The following is a 15,482-nucleotide window of genomic DNA, read 5'->3' as shown; positions in this document are numbered from 1 at the left end:
TCTGCTTTAGCATCAGTTCAGAAAATGGGCCAGCAGCAGCAGGGTGGCAAGGTTCTCCCAAAAGAAAGGACCTGCACGCCCATTTCGGCTGCTGCAGGATTGTCCGAATCGCCCAGGTTTACAGACAGACTCTGGAGCTGAAGAAGTATGTCGTGTATTCACTGCTTCAGTGAGCGATCAGTTCCCTGAAACAGAGCCCAGCACAGGGTTAAACGCAAGTGCACCCCCTCGTTCAGGTGCTGCCTTAACTACATTGTTACAAAGCATTCATTATTTATCTTGTCTAAACACTTTCCTGGCTAGCACTGAGATTCGTTTGCTAACCCAGTTGTTTACCTGATTGGACGGTTGACCAGGTTGTTCATCTGATCAGGTCGCTGGCTCAGCTTCTCACCTGGCTGTTTGCTTGCCTTGCCAGACAAATCAGGCATCTTTTCACGTGTCCCAACACCTGAAACACTGTACACAGCCGACAGCCCAGGGTGGCCGAGTCTGACTAATCGCCTCTGCGGGTGTCTGACATGCCCAGCACTGTGTGCAAACAAAACTCGGCTCTGGCTCCGGCTGGGGTGTCACTCCACAAAATCTCTATTAGAGTCAATTACGTTGCTGCTGCTGCCAGGTCTCTCTGTCTCTCGCTGACAAATCACCGGCTCAGATTGGAACAGAGCAGCTGGGTGATTCTTTATGACCCCTGTCATAAATATAAAGGGAAGGCTAACCAGCTCGCCCTGCCTCTCTGGCGGTCTGGGACTGCTCGTATCGATCAGCATAAGAAGCAAGACTTTCTGCTGAGTCCATTTCCTTATCCCATAAACACTGTTTTATTTCCTCCTTGGACATGTTCAGGAATTGCTCCTGAGCTATCAAATCACACATTCCGTCAAAGCTAGTGACACCCCTTCCTTGGACCCATTTATCTAACAGATCCCTCATCTGGTTTAGATAAGCCACATTACTTAGTCCAGGCCCTCTCTTAAGGGTTCGAAATTTTACTCTGTACGTTTCAGATGTAATTTGAAATTGCTTTAAAACCAAATCCTTGAACTTATTATAGTCAGAAGCCTCATCAATAGGCATCTTATTGAATATGTCCAGAGCTCTTCCAGTTAATTTTGCGACCAATGTGGTCATCTTGTGAGCTTCAGAAATTTTATGGAGAGTGCACAGACTCTCAAAGGTGAGAAAATATTCAGCAGTATTACTGGATTCATCATACTGTGGACATAGTCGCTCCCATTTGTGGATTGTTGGGGAAGGATTATTAGGGTTATCCAGTAGATTCCGCTCAGCCCTTACCTTCTCCAACTCCAGTTCATGCTTCCTCTCTTTTTCCCTCTCCTCCATTTCTTTTTCCCTTGCCTCCATTTCTTTTTCCTTTGCCTCCATAGCTCTCCTGTGAGCAGCCTCTTGGTGTTTTTCTGCCTCTTTCGCTGCCTCCATAGCTCTCCTGTGGGCAGCCTCTTGGTTTTTTTCTGTCTCCAGTTCTCTCCTGTGGGCAGCCTCTTTGGCTGTTTCTGCCTTGGGCTCTGTCATGTTTGCCTCTCTGTTTTTAACTAACTTTACACCCGAGAGTTAGAAATAAAAACAAACAAACAAAAAACTTGGGTTGTCAAATATATATACATATATAGAGAGGTTGTGCTGTAACCGGATACCGATGTTCTCAGATCGTGACTGTCAGCCTACAGAAAAATCCTTAAAAAAAACCCTAACACCTTTGTCTCCAGGCAAATAGACAGAAAACCCCTTGAGTTGCTCTTAGGTCAAAACAACTTCAGGTCTGTGAAGACTTGTGAATTTCCCTGCAGGAGGTTAACTACCCTGCCTTTAGGTAGAGAAAACTCCAGCTCACAAAAGACAATTCCCTTTTGTCTTTGCTCTGGCCCCCAAGCAGAGACAAAAAAGCTCTAACTGCTTTCAGCTTAAAACCTGCTTTCCAGCAGCCCAAAGGAAAAAAAAACATATTTCCTTTTAAAAAAATCTGTGCTTCTGGTTCAAAAAATCTCAAATTGATCTCAAAATGATTTCAAGTTAATCCCACCACTCTGCCACCATGTCAAGGTTCCTTCCCCACTCTGAACATAGATGAGGTTTTTTGCAGGAGTGGGTGGGTGAGCTTCTGTGGCCTGCGTTGTGCAGGAGGTCAGACTAGATGATCATAATGGTCCCTTCTGACCTTAGTATCTATGAATCTATGAAACTCTAGAGTACAGACATGGGGACGTGCATGAAAAACCCCCTAAACTTATTTTTACCAGCTTAGGTTAAAACTTCCCCAAGGTACAAACTATTTTACCTTTTGCCCTTGGACTTTATTGCTGCCACCACCAAACGTCTAACAGATATAGAACAGGGAAAGAGCCCACTTGGAAACATCTTTCCCCCCAAAATCCTCCCAAACCCTACACCCCCTTTCCTGGGGAAGGCTTGATAAAAATCCTCACCAATTTGCATAGGTGAACACAGACCCAAACCCTTGGATCTTAAGAACAATGAAAAAGCAATCAGGTTCTTAAAAGAAGAATTTTAATTGAAGAAAAAGTAAAAGAATCACCTCTATAAAATCAGGATGGTAAATACCTTACAAGGTAATCAGATTCAAAACATAGAGAATCCCTCTAGGCAAAACGTTAAGTTACAAAAAGACACAAAAACTGGAATATACATTCCATTCAGCACAGCTTATTTTATCAGCCATTTAAACAAAACAGACTCTAACGCATATCTAGCTAGATTGCTTATTAACCCTTTACAGGAGTTCTGACCTGCATTCCTGCTCTGGTCCCGGCAAAAGCAACACACAGACCGAGAGAGCCTTTGTTTCTCCCCTCTCCAGCTTTGAAAGTATCTTGTCTCCTCATTGGTCATCTTGGTCAGGTGCTAGCAAGGTTATCCTAGCTTCTTAACCCTTTACAGGTGAAAGGGTTTTTCCTCTGGCCAGGAGGGATTTAAAGGTGGTTAGCCTTCCCTTTATATTTTTGACAACCCCTAACTAGGAATTAAGCTGGTGGTCTCCCCTGCCTGCTCACCCCTTGCAAGCGTGCCCCTCCCTTCCCCAGCAAGTTCTCCTATGTCTCAGAAACAGGAACCCCCTGGAATCAGCCAAACAATTGTCCAGGCTGTTCTGACAACAATTTACAAACCGTGCCTGCGAACAGCACCTCAGGAAACACACACAGCAATAATTGAGCAGGGTGCCATATGGTGCTGCTGCTCTCCCCGTGGCCTGGTCTTCCTATGCCGTAGGCCTGGCAGCAACGAGCCAAGCAGCAGAAAACCCGAGCCGACTGCCAGCCCGGGCACCTGGGCAAGAGAAACACGACTGCAGGGAAGGGGAGCCCTGCCCAGCACCCAGGAGCACACCTCCTGCACCCTGGGAAACAGGAGCTGGCAGCAAAGCAAAGGCAGAGGGTGGGTTGTGTCTTTCCATGGTGATAGACATTTGCTATTGCGGATAATTGGGGGCAGAACTGTGGCCAGTCCCGTCCGGGGCGTCAGACTCAGCACCATGCTCCCCTCTGGCCTTGGAATCTACGAAAGGGGCAGCCGCCAGGTTAAACACCAGCAGCCAGCTCCTGCCACCAGGCTGAGCAGCACCCAGCCCAGAGCAGCTCGCGGGGCCAGGCCTGGCTCCGTATGTTACACGGAGAGCAAGCGTCTGTCTCGCTCTCACCCTGCCGCCCCTACTACGCCCCGGTCCTGAAGCTGGACCTGCCGGGGCGGCGCCACAAGAATGCAGCGATCTGCCCCGGAGGTTGCATGGCAGGACGAGGGTCTCTGTACTGAGATCAGTGAGATCTCTGCCGGGGGGAAGGGCCCTCAGGGTTGGGCCTGGCTGGCAGAGAGACCTGCGTTGAGTGAAGTGAGTTCCCGGTCTCAGCTCTGTGCTCTTGCCACTGCGACAGCGGGTCTGGCCCAGTCGCACCATTTTGCTTTCACCTCTCATCAACCCTCTGTGCGTACTCGCACGCATGGCCCAGCCAGCGTGGAATTTGTGCCAGGGCTTGGCAGGGCTGAGCCCCAGCACCTCTGGGCCTGCCGGGTCAGAGCCCGGCACCCCCAGGCCTGGCAGTTCACAACCTGGCACCTCTGGGCTCAGCAGTTCAGAAGCCGGCACCTCTGGGCCTGGCAGGTCAGAGCCTGGCACCTCTGGGCCTGGCAGTTCAGAGCCTGGCACCTCTGGGCTCAACAGTTCAGAGCCCGGCACCTCTGGGCCTGGCAGTTCAGAGCCTGGCACCTCTGGGCTTAGCAGTTCAGAGCCCGGCACCCCCAGGCCTGGCAGTTCACAACCTGGCACCTCTGGGCTCAGCAGTTCAGAAGCCGGCACCTCTGGGCCTGGCAGTTCAGAGCCTGGCACCTCTGGGCTTAGCAGTTCAGAGCCCTGCACCTCTGGGCCTGGCAGGTCAGAGCCCGGCACCCCCAGGCCTGGCAGTTCAGAGCCCGGCACCTCTGGGCTCAGCAGTTTGGAGCCCGGCACCTCTGGCCTTGCTGCATCAGTTATGAATGTAAAAAAATTGCTTGAGCCCTGGAATGTAAATGCTTGAGCCCCGGCACCTGTTTCATTGCAAATGAAGCCCTGGGCCCTGCACTGGCAAACCCTGCAGGGGAAGGGCTATGCCTGTGTAGAACCGTCTGTTTCCATTTGAAATAGGACAGTGACCAAGCCTGGGGAAACGTTTCCTCTTGGTGACATTTTAGAGATCCAGGGATTAGCGTCACATGACTAATGCCCGATGCATTTTCAGGTTGGCTGTAAGCGTTTCCCGTCTACCCAGGCCCAGTAGTCTCCTGCTGGTAACAATGGTGGAGGCAGGAATGTAGAAAGAGCTTTGGTAACTGGAGCCAACAACAGGGAAGTGAAATTCCCTGAGCCCTGTCTACACTACAGCCTCCCCCACTACTGCCACTGGGAAAGCTGCACCAGTGCAGAGTTCCTGGGATGACCGGTCCATGCATTGTCTCCTCCGGAAAGCCAAGGAAAGTCAAGCAGCAGGTTGTGACACAGCTCATTATACAGAGGACTGCAATTCCTGGTGGCCAATGGACAATTTGTGCATCAGACAATTTGCATATGTGCCCCAGTGTATTCTGGGTAATAATAACCACATACTTGGGAAATCTGGTTGCCCAGGTTGCCTGTGTTTATTTTGCAAGCCTGCAAACATCCCTGGGAAGGCAAAGCATGTGCTGGAACAGCTGTGGTTGGATGGAAGGCATTACGTGCTGACAACTTGCGAATTGGTGTTCCCTCTGCATGGAAGAGCTGCTCCTAACAGCCAGCTGTCTGCATGGCTTTAGAGCTGTGATCAGGAGTTGCTGTGTAGCTACAGAAAGTTTGGATAACAAGATTCTTGGTTTCATTGCCCAGCTTGGCCCAGGAGTTGTGTGTGAACTGGGACAAGCCACTTACACTTTTGGAATTTGTTTCCCTGTCTGCAGTGTGGGGGATAGAAATCCCTTTGGGAAGCCAGGGGAGGTACTTGGGTAGCAGCTTCACCTCATTACTGCTGCTCCTTTAATTGTTCGGCAACTGTTTCAGCTTTGTCATGCACCCAGCAATGCAGCCAGGTGCTGTTGTCAGAGCTTCGAGTCCACTAACTTTGGGTTAATCTCAAGCATTGCAGTGGATTTGGCTTGTGCTAAGAACAGGAGAGTAAAACTTTGAATGGGGACTCCTGGGGCAAAGCAAAGAGGAATAAAAAGTACCCATCTGAGATGAGCTAACGATTGCTGTGAGTGCCAGCCTTCCCTGGGTGCACAATGGCAGAGCTGTCTAGAGTGGGAAAGCTCCAGGCATCCACACGGGTGGGGACCAGGGGGCAGCCCTAGGCACTGGAATAGTGGGGGGAGGCTGCAGGTTGGGACCAAGGGGTGTCGGCAGAGTTGTGTTTGGGGGTCCAGCACTGGACTAGGGGGGAGTTGTGAGCCAGGAGGGCATCAGCCGAGCTGTGTGTAGGGAGCCCAGGGCTGGGATAGCAGGGGGTCAGGGTCCAGTGGAGGCAGCTTGCATGGGGGGGCTAGTTCCTGACTCAGCCACCTCAGTCCCTCCCTCATATTCCAGGAACAGTAAGATCCCTTCACCACCTCCCATCCCCCTCGTGCAAAGGCTGCGCAGTGTTGCTTTTAGCAGCACTCATGGGCATTGCAAGCCCTGCTGAGCTCCCCCCCGACCAGGGCCTTTCCCCAAATCTTCAGGGTGCGCAAGCCCCCCTCTCCCTGCAGCCTGCGCTGCGAAGGAGTTTGCATTAGAAGACAGGCTCTTTTGGATGCTAATTCTAGAGCTTGCCTTTTTTACGGCCCCGTGAAGTGCTTTGGTGTTCCAAAATAGAGTAGATGCTGTTATCTGATGCGCTCACGTATGTGTGTGTGTGTGCGCGTGCGCGCATGTGCAAGAGGGTAGCTGTTTGTTTCCCTGAAGATGAGCACGCGCGGGTGGGCGGTGCGTGCGTGAACACCTGTTCAGAGGAAGGTGCTTGTGTGGTCTACGCTTTTGTGCAGTTGGAAGTTTGGGCAGGTGCCAGGCTGGAGGGGTGGCAGAGGTGCCCTGAGGGTGTGCCCCAGATTCACCCGCTGGGGAAGGAAACACAAAGTCCCTGCAGCTGGTCTCACCCCGTCCCTTTGCCGGGGGCTGGCCTTGTTTCCTGAAACCAATTCAAATGCAGAACAAATCAACTCAAGCTACTGGGTAAATACTCCGCTCGCCTGCCATGTCCCCTCTAGCTGGGGAATGGGGAGGCTGTACACCTTTTCCCTAGGGTAGCCGCCTCTGCCCCCTTCCCCTGTGCTTCTATAACCCCGTCCAGACCAGCTGTGGGACCAAATAACCCGTGCACATACCAGAGTGCCTTGATGCCACCCAGGTAGGCCCATGGCCTGTTGCTTACCCAAGTAGCTCTGTGGATTGTGCTGGGCAGTGGCGTGACCTTGGCCCTGGGGGATGGTTCCTGATCTGTATGGGTCAGGTACGTCCCCAGGCTGGGCCCCGACTAGCCCCCGCCCCTCTGTGGCTGGTCCAGCCCACGTGTACAGCCCCAATTAGGAGCGTCGCCCTCAGCAACACCGCTGGCGTCTCCGGCCGGGGGCTTGGCATTTCTTGTCAGGCCTCGGCATAGAAGCAGCAGGAGACTCGCACACACGTCCTGGCTGAGCAGCCTCCTGGACCTCAGTAGAGTTAGGATCACAATGTCCCTGCCCACGGCACAGCAAAGGGCCAGCAAGAGGAGCTCGTCCAGCACGGCTGCCCAGGCTGGGCATCTCCCTGTGCTGCCAGCCATGTGCAGTCAGCCAGGGCTCTGGGGGGGGTCACTGCAGCAGACAGATGGAGAGTGGCCAGAGCTTCTTACACACCCCAAGAGCCAGACTCAGGGAGGCTCTTCCCAGCTGGGTCATTAAGTCCCTGGGGCAGCCACAGTCTGCCCTGATCCGGGTCACTTCGTTTTCTGGGCATCCAGCTCTGGCTTCAGCAGCTTCTTTAGGGTGCCTGTTACCCGTGGGGCGCGCTGGCGCACACGGTGTGGGGCTGGGGAATGAAACGCGCCTCCCCCTGTTTGTGCTGGCAGGAGAATGGGCTGCAATGGGGCCGGGGGGGGTCAATTCTGAGCACTGGCCTCAAGGAGAATAAAAGCAGATCAGCCTCCGGGGTGTCGGGGGGGGGGGCAGTTAATCTCCAGGGGGCTGCCCCTGGTTTGAAGCGTGTGTGTTCTGGTGCATCGGGGGGGGCATGCTGGCTTTCCTCCCCAGCTGGATGAGGGGACAGGACAGTGGTGGCTTCTCTAGCGCCTGAGCTCAGAACGGGCGGCCTAGGGCAGGGCCGGCCGCCAGTCGCTCGCGCCGAGTGCAGGGAAAGGCTCCGACGCCCCGTGAACAGGGCAGGGGGTTGGAGGTCGTGTATGAGTCCGCACCGGTGGTACCAGAGGCCCAGGCCTGCCCTGCCGTCCAAGGAGGAGGGACCCTCCAGGCCGGGGTTGGTGCAGGGCGGCTGGGGGTGTCAGCCCTGCCAATGCCGAGCCCATTTGCAGACAGAGGTCACCGCAGTCCCCGGGCCGCCAGCTTGCACTGGCACCCGTACCCAGGCACTGATTAGTGAAGGGCCCCCCCCACACCCACTCGCCCAGTGGGGTGCTGGGGCCAGGATAACACCCCAAAGCAGCTCACCCACCGAGCCTGGCAAAGGCTCTAAAAGACGCTGGGCCGGGCTCTGCTCCCAGCCACTCCAGCGTCACTCCACTCCCCGGACGCCAAGGGACTGACTTTGGATTTCCAGGACTTGTCCCCTGGCATTTCCCAGGACGGGGGTGAGGTGCCTCCGGGCCCGGCGGCAAAACCCCTGGAGCTCTCAACGGCCCAGACCCACACATCTGCCAAGGGGTCAGCATGGCGCGGTGCCGGTGTTTGCTCTGCTCCGCGGGTGCTGGGTTGGTTTTGTTTACAAGGCCGGGTTACGCATTTTAAACAGGCTCTTCCAAAACCCAATTACCTCCAGAAGACAGCCGGGTAAAAGTGGCGTAAGTGGCTGTGTGGAAATCTCCCTGCGCAGCAGCCTGGGGAAAACCGACACGACAAAGCCTCTGTAAATTGAGTTAACCGCTTTTAATCCTCTTTACAGATGAGGAGAGCTGATAATTATTTTCTGCAGCCGCTGTCAGGGCGAGGGGCGGGGGGGGGAATAAATAACTGCCCTGCACCAATGGGCTGCGGCAGGCCTGGAGTTCAGCGGCCGTGTAGCCAGGTTGAATTGTTCTCTGTTACACGCTGCCTCTCCCACCTCTCCACTCTCTGGGGAAGGCCGGCTTGGACAGCTTGTGGCTTGTGCCGGCCGTGGTGATGCCAGACCATTCCCCTGTTCCTCCACCGCAATCCTAAGTCGATCCGCAGCTTCCTGCTCCCTGGACCCTGGCCTTTCAGGTAACCTTCCTGGGCCTCCTCGCTCTGTGCCCGGGCTGGATGGCTGGGCACCCCGGCTCGTCTGCTGCTGCGAGCAAAGCTCAGGGGGTGGGGGGGTGGCTCGGGTCTCACTGTGCCTCTGGGGAGTCCTTTCAGGGCCGGGTCCGCGTTACGCAGGTAACGCCTGCGGTCCATGCAGCTGGGGGCGGAGATCGGAAGGGGACCATAAGGAAACCAAAGGAGTAACAATAGCCAGCTGCTGGTGCCTGCACCAGAGCTCAAAGCCGTGGGCTGGGCCGGAGAGCGAGGACGAGAGCACAGCTGCGCCGGGGGGGAGTCGAACGCGGAGCGAGAGGGACAAGGACAGGAGCGCCGCTGGCTGGGGTCTGCCGAAGGGAAGGGGGAGGCAGGAGGGACCCCGGAGCAGGGCCTGGGGGCTAGCCGTGAATGTCCGCCATTGGCCGAGTCCGTGGTGCTCACTGCTCACGGAGACAGAGGCATACACAAGAGCTGGGCAGACCTGGGGAGTGCGGGGCTCTGGCTGAGGGACGCTGTGTGGGGCCGGAGTCATATCAGCGCTGTGGGGGAGCGGCTGCCACGTTCCTGTAGCGACCCGCGTCCAGGGGCTGTCAGGCTGGTGGCGGCGTGTGCCGGCATCCATCCGCAGGGCAGGCAGCCAGGAGGGAGGGGATGTGCCGGTGGGCACGCTGCAGCCAGAACTTCCACAGCCTTTGTCCGGCAAGAGCTGCCGGCGCTGCCCCCCCCCGGCCCCCGAGGGGCTGCTCTGGGCTCCGTTTAAAGGGGCGAAGAGCGCTAGCATTCAGCCTCCAGCCCTGTGCACTCTCCCCTCGGCCCCCCCGGCTGTGGGGCTGGGAGTGGGGAGGAGTCCATGTTGTGAACTTGGCAGCGCTGAGAACCTTCCCCACCTGGCAGATCTGCTGCACCCGCGCCCTGCCGAGCAGGGAGCCCGGTCAGTCACTCGGCCACGTGCTGCCAGGGGCTCCAGAGGGCAGGAGCAAGGTTCTGGAGGCTGTGCGGGGTCTAGTTCTCCCTTCTGCTGTCACACTGAGATGAGACGATCCATCAGCTGGCACAGGGTCTGCGATTAAACCAGGCTGGAGCATGAATGTCCTTCGGCCCTTGGCTAGAGCCAGAAAGGCATACCGCAGCAGGGCTGGGGAGGGAACGGAGCCTGGCCTCGGGGAAACTGACAGCGTCCGTCATCGAGGGCTGTCAGGACCGTTACTTTGGGAAGGGGAGTAGCCAGTCAGCCGGATTGTCAGCATCAGGGCAGCCCTCCAGGGCTTGGCCGTGCTCCCTAGGGACCCTGTTTGTCACTGAGCTGGGACTGTGCTCGCTCCAGGAGCATGACGCTGGTTTCCCCCATCTCCTTCTCCCTGCTGGTGCTGGAGGAGTCTCTGTGCTTGTCGGCCTGCGTGGCCAGGGGCTGACCGCATATGAGAGACCATGTCCGTGTGGAAGCCAGGAGCCGGGGGGGTGGCGGAGGGTCTCTCATCATCCAGAACAGGGCTGAGCAAAATGTAAGAGGAAGCTCCTGAATATGCATGAGAAAGTTGGCGTCATCTTGTTCTTCTAACCTGTTCTGCGTCAGGTCCATCCCCTGGGTATCCGAGCCCCCCGGTACAGTCACTTTCCCTGAACTCTCCTGCCATGGAGCGTCACAGGTGCAATCTCTAATCATTGGGGGTTGGGAGGAGACCTTCTTGGGGCCAGATCCCCCATCTTCCCCTGCAGGGTCCCTACACCTTCCTCTGCAGCACCCAGTGCTGCCACTGTCGGATACTCAGCCAGGCAGCCCTGGGGTCTGTCATCCCAAACCCCGCAGGAGCCCCCTTTCCCCTCCTAAGCACAGAGTTTGCCTTTGGATTTTCACTCTTTTCTGTTCTCTCCCCAGGCTCTCACTGCTGCCCCGACCCCAGGGTGGAGATCAAGGTAAGCACCAAACCTCCCCTTCCTGCTTTAGAGTGCGAGGAGATAACTTCCCAGGGGCTGCACCAGCCCGTTACTGCCCATATCCCCCTTCCACCCAGGAACTCCCAGGGAAAGACTCAGGCCCTGGTTATTGTCGGGGAGCAAACTCAGCGTGCTGTGATAGACTGGGGCCGACTCGCGTTAGCCTGTGACCCGCCCCAACCCCCGGCATTCTCGTGGGATTCCTTGTGTCCTGTGATGTTGCCCTGAGCTGGCCCATGCGCTGCTGGTGCTGACCTGAAATCCTGGGGGGGCTCTGGCCTGCTGCGTGTTGCAGAGCATTTCGGGCCTAGGAGGCTGTTTTGTTGGGGGCGGGGGGAGTTGAGGCCAGATGGCCGGGGCGCTTTGTGTTGCGCTGGCCCCATGTGGATAAAAGTTGGGCAAAGCAGCGAGATGGCCGTGTTGCATTCAGGCTTTCTTTAGAACAGCTGTAGTGCCAGGCCTAGCAGGGAGCTGGAAAGAAACTGAAATAAGTCAATAAACCCAACTTTCTCCTGGGATCCGCCCGCCTAGATCCATTCTGCCGCAAGGCACGGAATGGCAGCGGATGGGGGTGTTCGGCTCAGCGTGGTTTGATTTCTGTCCTCGTTGCTCGTTTGGTAGCAGGAGCTAAAGCACTGGGGCCTTTTCTAAGCCGTTGCTATATTGACTGGGCATTAACTCTCAGCTGTGGGGGTGTTGCTGAAAGGGTGGGGACAGCACGCAGGGCCTCAGTCTGTCCCCTCTTCCCCCGCTCTTGTTCCATATGCAGAATTTCCTACTATGAGCCCCCTGGTGTGCAAGGGAGACAGCCCCCTCGGAAGAGGCTCCCTGAGGTGGCTGGTGGAGGGCAGGGGATGTTGATCTGTCACCAGAACAACTTCTCCCTCCCCCTCGCAACATGCTGCAAAGCCCAGTTGGGAGATCTGGCTGGGGAAACACTTACCTGCCCTGCTGAAGGGTTCCCCGCACATGCCATCGGCTGGCCCTGGGTCGGGAGGAAAGCTACGCCCTGATGGGAGCTGTGCAGCGGGCACAGGGTTGGTGTATCAGGGCAGCAGTTCCTAACGCACCCGGCAGCTCCTGGCGTTCGTGAGTGGTGCTTGGGGCTTCCCCTCCCCACACTGGCAGCGAGCTCCGGGGCCGAGCCTACCGGGCACTGTGGGTACCAAGCTGCCCACACTCAGAGCCGAGGGAACGCGGCCTGCCTGCACTGCTGACTCTGGGCAGTAGCCGGGCGCTCACCCAGCCAGCTGAGAGCTGGCACATGGTGGGTGGCGCTGCCCGGCCTGTGTCTGGTTAGACTGGCCCCAGCACCTGGCCAGGCTGGGATGCTGCCGTAGTGCCTCGGGAAAGGCTTAAGGACCCAGCCCAGGAACAAAGGAGGCGCTTGTCAGGCGCTGATAGATGGGCTCTTTCATTCCCCCGGCTGTCACACTGATCTGTAATGAATTTCCACTCGGCTGGATTATTTTTAATACAACAGGCAGCGAAGTCTCTCTCCCGCCCACCGCCCGGCTGCTGGGGGAGCCGCACAGCGGTGCTGGCAGTGAGGTCGCAGAGAGAGGGCTCGCTCCCCAGCCCAGCACCGCAGCGGCCCCATTGAACCGCACGGCCGGGGCGGCTGGGAGAGCTGGGGGCCGGGGATGGTCGGAACAATTGGTCTCTGAGGCTGTTGGGGAGGCGGTGACTGTGCGGGGGACCTGGAGAAGCCGTGCCAGGGCCAGCAAGGAGACAGGAGACTAGCCCAGCCTGGGGAGCAAGTGTGCGGGGACCTGGGCTCCAGTCCTCGTTTGCTTGTCACCATCCCAGGCAATGGCAGCTGGAACGGGGTCACACTCTGCTGCACCAGAAGCCGTCCCGACTCCCCTGGCTCCAGAGTGCCGTGTGCGAGGCTCAGGGCTGGCCCTACTGTGTAAAGCTCCGCGAGCCCGAAGCCCCCTGGCCCTGCCTGGTCTCGGCCGGCATTAGGAAGTGAAGCGTTTCAGCGCCATGTCGCGGCGCGTGCTCCCCACGGCGCGTGCTCCCCGCAGAGCTGGTCAGAGCGTTGCTGGGTGCTAAAGATGCAGCTAAAGCAGGTGACCTTAGCAAGAGCCCTGCGTTCCTAGTGTGCTCTGCATGGGAACCCTGATCCTGCCCGCCTCCCCTAGGGCCGGACCTGCAGCCCCGCGGGAGCTAGTGCAGGACTCTCATTGAGGCTCGCTGGTCCTCGCTCGGTGCTGGGGGCCGCCGGCGTCCTGCCTACGGTCAGGAAGGAAGTTTGGGAAGGAAGGAAAAGCCACAATTGCTTGAAGAGCCTCAATAATGCCGCAAAGGCCTGGCCCAGCCATGCTCCCGTGTTCCAGATTTCCCAGGGCTCTGCGAGGCCGGGGCTTTTTCACATGGCTAGAGAGAGCTGAGAAATAAGCCAAGATCTGGGCACGTTCCAGCTCCTCAGTCCAGACTTAATGTAGTCGCTGAAGGATGTCCCCCTCATGGGGCTAAGCCTCCAGTAACCGGAATCTGAGCTAATCCATATTTGCCTGCAGCCTTGCTCGAGCGGAGTCCATCCCATTTGGAAAAGTTGATTATTTTGTTTTTAATATTCTCGAGTCAGATTAATTAGGAGATGCTAACGGTGTCCCTCTTCTGGGCCCTGTTAGCTTCGCCGTGACCCTTGTTAATTACACAAATGGCCCCAACTCTTTTCTCTAATTTAAGACAATGACGGGGAACGTGGCTGTCAATTCCCCATCCTCCCCGGAACAGTCATGGAAAGTGCTGCCCTCCGGCGGGGAGCTGGGGCCTGGGGGTTGGACTCTCCTGAGGGTGAATGGCTCAGAAGATCAGGTCCTCGGCCCTATCCCTACCCTGCCGCCTTATCTACCTGCGTATTTGCCCCTCTGCACGATACTGGATGGGGCGAGCCATTTATTTTGTGCATTGGGTTTTTTGTGGCCTCCAGTGTCTGAGCGCCTGGCACCCACCCCCGAGAGATATAGAAGTATCATTCGCCCCACTTTACAAATGGGGAAACTGAGGCACGGAGGGGTGAAGTGACTAGTCTAAGGTCACAGAGGGAGTCTGTGTCACCAGTTGGGAACCGATCCAGATCTGCTGAGTCCCAGCCCAATGCTTCAGCCACCCCTCCCTTGTACCCAGGCTGTGGTCTAACCTGCCCCACTGATCAGCAGAAACCCACTGGCAGGATCCCCACAGCTGCCAGCAGGGTGGGGGCCCTTGTTTCCCCCCCCCAGCCCCACACAGTGCAGGGGGTAGCTGTGCTCCAGGAGGGTGCGTTGGTGGGTCCCGGGACCCTCCTGCCCAGTTTACACCCAAAGGAAAGAGATTTATTTAGCCTTCCAACCTCCACTGATATTAGCAACGACCATCCAACGATCCCCAAGTGGCACTGGGAAGGGTATCGGCTCTGTGCTCACGTGTTCCTGCCCTGGCACTCTCCGGGCGCCATGCCCTTTGTGGCAGAACTGGAGAAAGGGGAAGGGGGGAAACAGCCCTTTTATCTGCCGACAGAACCTTTGTTTTTCTTCCTGATGCTTTTGCCGAAATAAAAGGGATCCGGTGTCTGAGCTGCCCACCGTATGCTAATAGTTTGCACTTAGAAACGGGCTCCCTTCAAAGCAACACTGTCAAGATGAAAAACCTACTTGAAAATAACTCCCATGGCTGTGTTATTAATAACCCCTCGGATCGTTAGCGCCAAGCCGCTCGCAGCCTCCCTTGCTTTTCCCTGCTTCTGCTGTGGGTTTGCATCCTGCAGTTTGATCAGTTTGGTGGGCAAAGCCCGGTGAGTCACTTTCACTCCTTGGCTCTTGTGCAGGGCCCTGGAGCCACAGGGGCAGCGCTGGGGCTGGTTCGATTCCCAGCAGGCCATTTTCTCATGACTCTCCTCTCCCACCCCCAAGTGTGAAAACGTTTCTCAGTGTCTCCAGGCCCGGGGTAGGGCACTGGGCTGGCAGGGGACCTGGCCTAGTCCTGGCTGTCCCACAAACTGGCTGTGTGAGCGGGGGGAAATCAGTTTCCCTCTCTGCCTCTGTTTTCCCTCCCAGCCTCCTTCTGCCATGTCTGTGTGGGGCAAGGACTGTCCCTCACTAGCTGTCTGTGCGGCACCCGGCCCAACAGGGCCTCGAAGGCCGCTGATGCTAGCAGGCAGTGTCAGTTGTAATGTAATTGACACTGTCTCTTTCAAGATCTGTTACTCCAGGAAACTGCTGCTGAAGATAATTGTTGTCCCAAATTAGGAAAGGTCTGGGGTCAAATTCCCCGCTGCTGTGAACTCCAGTGGCACCAATTTACAGCAGGTGGGGATTTGGCCCCTTGTAAGCTGTATATTTCTGTCCCGGACGGGCTCGGAGGGCCCCGCTGGGCCCCATCGCGCCGGGCACTCTGCAAACAGAGAATCCAAGGAGAGGCCAGAAGTCCCTGCCCCAAACCCTTACAGTGGAAAGCAGGGAGAGGATCTGCAGGAGAGGGCAGAACATGGAACAGCTGTCGGGGCACGTCACTGAGTGTGTCCCGGGGTCTCCCCACCACACAGCAGAGCGTGAACAAGAATGCTGGAGGGGTAGATGGACAGCAGGAATAGGTAGCCAGGTTCAGTCTAAAGTCGCCCACCCCCGAGGCAT

General features: G+C 56.7%; 1 protein-coding gene across 1 annotated transcript in view; it reads left to right on the top strand.

The window, feature by feature from the left end:
- The window catches only part of CPLX2 (complexin 2), a 70,183-nt gene that overhangs the window by 14,106 nt on the left and 40,595 nt on the right, over positions 1-15,482 (top strand). The window contains exon 3 of the mRNA XM_037907847.2: positions 10,802-10,839. The gene's annotated coding sequence lies outside the window, so the exon portion shown is untranslated. The remainder of the gene's footprint in view (positions 1-10,801; positions 10,840-15,482) is intronic.

The sequence above is a fragment of the Chelonia mydas genome, chromosome 8 (genome assembly GCF_015237465.2).
Source record: "Chelonia mydas isolate rCheMyd1 chromosome 8, rCheMyd1.pri.v2, whole genome shotgun sequence".
Taxonomy (NCBI): Eukaryota; Metazoa; Chordata; order Testudines; family Cheloniidae; genus Chelonia; species Chelonia mydas.
The sequence above is the reverse complement of the archived record's forward strand: the minus strand, read 5'-3'. Positions and strand labels throughout refer to the sequence as shown.